Source organism: Trachurus japonicus, chromosome 20 (assembly GCF_045865225.1).
Source record: "Trachurus japonicus isolate A0001 chromosome 20, Traja_1.0".
Lineage (NCBI taxonomy): Eukaryota > Metazoa > Chordata > Actinopteri > Carangiformes > Carangidae > Trachurus > Trachurus japonicus.
Window position 1 is genome coordinate 21,021,096 of NC_140926.1, and position 8,418 is coordinate 21,029,513.

Sequence of the window (8,418 nt, forward strand, 5' to 3'; positions counted from 1 at the left end):
TTATTGTCCCCATTATGCCAGAGACACTAAATAAACCAAAGCTAAACACATTCTTAAAGGACATCTTAATCCTCCTCCTGTAGAGGTCTCAAAACTACACTTGGCATTAAAGGGTTAACACTTGACAATGAACTCAACTTTCACTGGTAGTTGAATAATTCCTAATGCTAACAATAGCAATGTAGCAATAACAAAAAGCTTGCTTGCTTTGTGTCATAAGCCTTGTGCACTGACTAATGTTTTTGGTGTCACCAATTACAAAGTGAGCCACTGCTAGCTGGTGTGTGTGCTGATTAGTTAAATTTACACGAAGTGGTGTCCATCCGGTCAATCGTGTCATGTCACCTTTCAGGACATCATTTACAGTAGCCTTCAATGGAACATGACCTCATTTTGTAAAAAAAGCAGCTAATAGGTTGAACTCTTGGGTACAGTAGCTCCACACTTGGAGGCCTCATAGCTAAAATATTGATGGTGGCTTCGCCGCTCAGAGTAACAAATATATGGCTGATCCTGTTCCACCACCGTGCTTTTTGCCCTTTTCCATCCGGGCAGGCAACAATTTATCATAACCTCAACCTTTTTTTGAAGTGTGTGATTTAGAAACCAGAGGCAATCGCTTGAATACGTACAGCATTATGAAGAGAAGGGGGCTGAAAGCCAACAGATAAACCAAGGGCAAACTGCTATTGATGCTCATACAATATTTCAAATGGGAAAGAGTTACAGAAAGAATCCATATAGTAACTCTAAAAAAGTGGTTGAGTAGATTATCTAATTTTTCATTTTTAAAATAAATCAAAACAGTGCTATGAAATCCCATTCTTTTGGTTTTAAGGCTACAGTTTTTTCTTGTATAATAAATCTGGGGCAGATGTTTCTGTCCATTAGAAACACACTGTGAATCCTATCTATGCCATCACTCCCCGACGGTGTACCCCACGCTCTCCGTCTGGGAGGGACCCTGGGTGATCACCGTGCTGACTTCAGTGAGGTTCCCTCAAGCACATCCTCCAGGCTTGGACGACTGCAGCAAAGCAACCTCATTTCCTGCTCTGCTGCTTTACAAATGACTCCTGGAAGCTGAACCAAAACCAGGAATGGAGATGCACTGATGGCTATAATAGCCGTATGATTAGAGCAGGCAAAGGTCCAGCTCAGTGTGCAGACTGGGCACACTCTGAGGCCTTTGGACCAGTTTCAAGACAGACAAATAAAAATGATGGAATATGTCTATGCAAGGAACTCGATAAAGTGAGTCCCTAATACTTATTGTGCAAAATTGTTTAATCCCTTTTTTGTGATCCCATTACTGTGGTGCTTTGTGAAATTCTGAGATTTGAGTGTCTCAATTTTCTACCACTTCATAGCAATTAAACAGTTTATCTGTTTTTAGCTGAAAGTGCTGTGAATTTATGGATGACAATGTCAACCCACCACTTCAGTCCACACTGGATTTACATAAAAGTTAACTTTTTTCTTTTATCCAAACATCTACATTCTGGATTGGCATAAAGGTTTATAAAGACGTTCATGGTGCCCAGATGATACACCCCAATGACTCTGTGGAATGGATCACTTGACTTTTACTTATCGCCATTCAATTCTCAACTTTTCATACTATCTGTTCTGCTCATATGAAGTAAGATTCATTTTCTTCTAACCCTTTCTTCAAAAGCAAAGACAGACCTTCATAACACGTACATTCTGTTTGTACGCATTTGTGTTGTACATGCTTGGAAAATGGATATTTGTTTTTAGCATGCATCATAAGTTTACTAAATCTATACTTCACCAACATAGGAACATTCACACTTTCACATAAGTGTTTTGCTCATGTCAGTGTTGTGCAACAACCTTCTCTTTGCCTGACGCCACATATGAAATATTGGATGAGAACCCACGTGTGACACACAGCCAAATGTGTGACGTCTTACATAAGCAGTTAATAGGCTTAATTTCCTGACAGGTAACCTACATACTGCTCTGCTGCACTCCCAGCCTCTCACCAGCCGATCAGCTGCCGTGGTCTCTCTCCACACTGCGAGGAATCGGTCTCTTCTGACTGACACCGTACTGACGGAACATCTCATCTTGTGAAACACTCATCCTATGAAGATGGCTGCCTGATCAAATAATCCTTCTTACATACTGCGCAGAACTGAATGTTCTTCTAGTCTGGTTTGGCTCGTGTGCTCATTTCAGTCTTCTCAGCTCATGCCTGTTTTGACAGTGTCAGAATAAAGCATGACAATGAATAACAAATGAAGAAGATCCAGTGACTTTGCAGCTAGAAAATATATCAATTTCCATAATTACGACAGAAATTTGTTAAACCTTCAACATGCAAATAAACATCCAAGCGCTCACAAATACTTATGCAATCTGAGTGGGTGCACAAAAGCTGATTTCCACTGCTTTTTGCAATGGCTTTTTTCATTGCTGCAACATTTTTCTATTTCCATCCGAAGCTACTTGACACAATATCTAATCTATAGTTAAATATAAAGTTAGAATTAGTAAAAAATTTAATTAAGAAAATGCCTTACCTGAAATTGAAGAAGGAGCTTTCAGACATGTTTTCAGAGCTTCTCCACTGACAGATAATTTGTGAAATGTTAGGATTCAGAACAGTATAAGGGGTTCGGAGCAATTATGTTGTTGAAAGTGAAGTGGCACTAGAAAGACAAGCAAGTCATTCAGCTTTGTCTCCTGTAGCCCACTCATTAAACTCTGCCTGCATTGTTATAACGAATATGTCCGAGTTGTGTCAAAAACTAAGTGAATTTTCTTGATTCAGATGAAAATAAATCCACATGTTTTTTTAAAAGCATAATGAAATTCGGGTTATACAACTTGTTTGCGCAGGGCAGGGCACTTATAGCCATTACATTTTAGTGAAAATAACTTTTGCTTCACTTTTGCACTGCACAACTTCAGTACACAGAAATATCTGCATAATTTGCTGTACATGTGGATATTTAAGGCCGTGTTTCTACACTCATTACATACTGGTCTGAAGGACAAGCAGCAATTCATGAGGGTTGATTGATTTCTAGGGGTATTGATTAACATGCTCTCTCACTCTTTGTGCATATGCACATGTGGGAATCAATTTTCTGACACCATCAACGCTGAATCAAGCAACTTCAGTGTGTCCTGCTGCTTGATAACTACAGTACAAGTTTAATTCTGCTCTGGATGACAAAGCTCAAGTGGAATTTATATTTTGTGTTCTTCATTGTACCTGCGGGGACTGGTAACGTTTAACTAAAAACCCTTGTTTTAATTGCCTTCATTTTGTACACAACCGCTAAAACAGTTCATCTAGACAGTATAACAGTATGCCATTGTCCTCTTCCTCCCCTGTACTAATCACACGGAGATCCTCGGAAGCGCCGAGTGGAATAATGGCACAGTGTCCGACACAATCAAGCAAAATCAGAGATCACTTCAAGGAGATTCAAGGAGGGACACTCTGATTGTTGACGCCTCTGTGATGCAGATCAGCGGATGGCTGGCTGGTTCTGCAGCACACCGAGTTGACTCCGTCTGCGAGGACTGATTGAATAAGGCTACTGATGAGGCTATTGTGGCCGTCAGTACGTGGTGTGAATGCCTGACAGGCCCGTGGCTGGCATGAATGACTGGCTGCCATTGTTGCAGACCACTGGGCCATGACTTCCCCAGCTGTGGTACGTAGCGTATCATGAGCTCCTTCAATGAGTATTGGGATTGTGCAGTTGATAGAAATATCATTAGGATATCATTGGCGCAGCCATGCACAAAGCTCCGCCTCTTTTCAGCTGATCTGACAGTGTAGCTCATTAAAACATTCATGTATTGGGGTCACTTTACTGCTGCTTTAGGAGAAGAGTGGAAAGAAAAAAACATAATTTGTATTCTCATCCATTTGTGGTTATGTCATTTAAGCAGAGGACACTGCAGTGTGAAGCTTGCCATTTGTTGATTTATTTAAGCTGTGTAAAGTGAAAAATTAAGAGAAAAAAAAGCCTTCAGGAGAAATTACAAGAAAATAATGTTTGTTAGCCACATAGCTGATCTAATTACAGAGATACGAGAGTGTCTTAGGAGCTTTGCTTTGCATGTGATGTTAATGAATTTGTTTCAGGTTGTGTGATGATGTGAGTCGTGTGAATGACAGTGTATTTATAGCTGCCTTTGATATACAAAACACAATTTCTGATTTAGATCTCCATAATTGCAGATCTCAACACAGGGCTTCTTTGAGACATGTGTTCCCATAACACATATGATAATTAAACCTGTTCAAGGGGAATTACATAGATTTTGTGGTCAACCATTTATGTTCTAGAAATGCATAAAGCAGAATAACAGCTCTATTAACACTGAAGAAAAAAAAAGCTAGGCTTATCCAATTTCAGGTAAGATTTTTAATGAATTTATGAACCTGGCAGTGTTTTTCTTTTTCCCAGTAAAGTATCAATAAGATTAGAAGTGCAGCTATCACAAGGCACAGTGATGCTTTGAGCTGTTAGCATCCTAGCTAAGATGGAAACAGTGACCACTAGGGCTGGGACGATATGCTACGATAGAGGGTCGGATTGCTGATCGGCACAAGCCTAGTCACAGACATTGAATAGAGTATTTTAATCGGCTAACGAGCATTGGTTATCTTTGAGGGACAGGGGACCTGTACCGTTCACCTCCATTGTGTTCGCTGAGCAGCTCATGTCTCTGCCTCGAGGATCTCAAAAAAACATGCACCAATAATTAAAGGTAATGAACCTACCCCTTTGACTATAAGATTGAATGGCAATATAGGCAAAATTGCCAAATGTTGAACTATCCCTTTAACATGAATGAATAAATCCACAAATCATGCAAACCAAACATGAAAACACTACATGAAAAAGTAAGAGATCCGTTAAGTTTTTGCTTTTTGGCCTTTTTCAGTTAGTTTTTAGTGCACTTTAGTTTATTGTGCAAACGGATTTGCACTTTGGCTCGTTGGCTCACAGAGAAACAAACAGCTGCATGGAGTGAGACTGAATCCTACCATGTCTGAAGAAACACCTGTGGTCACACTCATCTCATTGGACAGGGGCAGGGCGTGATTCCCTTCATGTTGCGCCGTCTGCTGCTGGTCGCTGCTGCCGTTGCTGCGGACTACCAGTCCGTTCTCAGTGTCGGTGAATCGTCCGTGATGACGACTGAAGCTCCTCGGACCTCAGCGCCGCCGCTCCGTCCAGGCAGGTGAAGGACGACGAGACCTTTCCAACATGGCGGCGGCGCAGCTAACGAAGCTAGCTCGCGTCACGTCGGGAAAAAACGTACTTTGTTGTTGTTACAAACTCTCACACAGACAGAGGAGCGAGTTGACCACCAATCAGTCCACACTAAAACATTACAGAAACCACACAGTAAATAATTAATATCGGCGCGGCGTCTCTCTCTGTTCATCAAGGTGCATTTCTCTCTCAACCGCTTCAGATTATTTTCCCATGATTACCCAGAGGTCAACCGGAAGTCGCCTTTTTTTTTTTTTTTTTTTAAATTTTTGCATAGCCTATATTTATTTTCTGGCTCTTTATTGTTCATAATTATCCTTACACATCCGGATACATTGTGTTTTTATTTTATTTTATTTTATTTTATTTATTTATTTATTTGCCTGCTTCATTTATTTATTTTTGTCAAACTCTGCTAGGCTGTATTATGCACTCTCTGTAGGTATAGGTCTACTTCAGTGTTGTTTCATATCAGTATGTCATGTTTGTATAATGTTTCAAATATGATAATGAAGTTTTTTTTTTAACACTCATGAACAACGTCACAAACAACAACAATTTTAAACAGGTTTCAAACAGGAAAAACCACATGGTACCTAAATCTTTTTATACGTGCACAAAAATCAATAGGTTACATTTCTTTACAAAACATAAATTACTTTCTAGGCCTACTAACAATAGCAATTTCCCTTCTCAAGATAAAATAAAACAACTTAGCCTATTTAAGAATTGCCAAAGCAATTAGCCTACATTTAGCCTACCTATATGGGGCAAATAGCAAATTCAGATAGCAAATTCCAATGTAAACTATCCAGTGGTTGCTGAAATAATTGTCTGGACCAGATGACAGCATGGTTCAATTACAGCCCTGGTAATTCAGTATTAAATACATTAGGCTAAAGACATCAAACATTGAAGTATGAACAACAAACAGTATTTTTCCACATCTGCCCACTCCACTGCCATCCCACGTGAATAACAGCAGGGTTTGTGACATGATCCAGAGTAGTAGCCTACCAACAGTGACTCATCTTCCAAAAAGAGTTTGTCCTCTTCCCCAGTGGAGAAGAGTTGTATGGTGATGCAGATGTCCTCTGTTACTCTTCTGTATTAATTTTCCCCTCCCCTGACTTTATGAGCATTTCTGTTTATTTGTGTTCTCATTTTTGGAGGGAAGCTCCAGTAAAAAGTGTCTTATTAGGATTTACAAAACTAAATGTGGTGTTCTCAAAAAAAAAAACTTGTAAAACTCACATAAAAACAGGTTTGACTTTCCAGGTAACCTCTAGAGTTTTACTTTGGGTTCTCCCCTCATCATATTTCGTAGTGCTGGAACGGTAGGGCAAACGATGAATTTGGGATTTGGCTGAATCTGCTTTTACTCCATATGGCCACAGACATGGTTTTCCATGTTCAGCAGGGCCGGCAGCTGTAGCTGAGACTCACAGCCATGAATAGGCTACACAACATGTTGTCGTACCACAATCCATCACAACAGCATACACAACAATGTGTGTTTTAATTATTTATTTATTTTTATACGGGAGCTCAATATGTGCTGTGCTATTTTGTAAAACAACGGGGGGGTGCTGCAATGTGTGAAAACAATAGACAGAATCATTGAGAGACCCGGCACTGTGTAATTAACAGCTGTTAACACGATAGAGGTCAAATAGAAGAGAATATACAGAAAAGCCCAGCTTCCCCTAATCTGACAGAATCCCTCCCTCTCAAAATTACAAAAAAAAAAGGACAAAACCAGACAGAGCTATCAGATCATTTACAGAGACGTGTGTGTGGCATGAAATCCCCATTGTGCTGCAAAACACGTCTTTCTCACAAAACAGCGGCTTCTTTCCTTTTACGTCCACTTTTTTTTTCATTAACCCTGTTACATTGTGACTGTGGATCAAATGATGCTGAAAACACATCAAGAAAAGATACCATACTGCAGAGGTGATGACTCATACTTGGCCATTGGGGCCACACTGAAACATGACTGACAAAATCCAAATCTCCAGTGATCATTGTACAAATATTCACAAATGCATTGTGATGCATTCACAGTTGGATTTGTGTGTCTGACTGGACCCAGTAGCCTTCACGTGATTTTTATTTTATTTTATTATTTCTTTTTCGGGCTAAAGATGTCTGGTTTGTCCTGCGTCACTGGATGAGTAACCAACGGGATTTGAGGGTGGGGTTGGGGTTCCTTCATGCTGTCAGCTTGCGTATTCCTCTACGTCACATAGCATCATCTCCTCCGTGTCCAAACAATGCATTCATGAACTGCTGTCCCCAGCTTGCTAGTTACCAGGGGGTGGGGGGAAAGAAAACAGACAAATTTACAGATGGATGCCTCTGCAGTTCTGCAGTAGATTTGTTTTTCTTTTTTTATTATAATTTACTATATTTTGTGTTGGCACCTAGTGTCAGGAAACACTGTACAAACATTAAAAACAACATTTGAGGGCCTACAGCATACATCCATTTATCATGTTCTGCTCTTTCATCTCCCATGAGTCAGTCTGAGGACACCTGGGAGGGGGGTTACAAGCCAAAAAATAGTCAGTGCTCTGACCCTGAAAATAGAGGTCACAGCAGCTTTACATATTTCCCTCAGTGCAAAGACACAGAGTCATGGAGGCTCTAGCTGTACACCAAAATACAGGAACTTCAGTGCAGCAGCTCAGCCGTGTGGCACGATCACAGTTACAGGAAATGATCGGATCAGACTCGATCATTGTAAATATGCGCCTCATATGTCGCAGCTGAGTGCAGCCATCTTGTTTCTCTAGGAGTGAAATCACACCCAAGGCAAATCACGACTAGGATAGCATGATGCCCCCACCCTGCCTCCACCCCCAGTGGCTATATCGCGGGGGCTGCCTTTGCCTGAATGCGCACAGTGTGATGGGGAGCGGTGGGGATGAGGTTTGGTTTATGGGGTCCTGTTTGTTGGATTCCCCCAGAATACATTATGCCCCCCCCCCCTCCATGTGCACCTTTAAGCCTGCGGGACTATTATCCAGCAGCCCCCAGTAAGTTCTTATCAGTGGCAGCCAGATGGAGAGCACACCAGCAATACCTTGAGACTTGTTGATCGAGTAGCGCTGGCAGATAGGCTGTCATTGTGTGGAGGGGA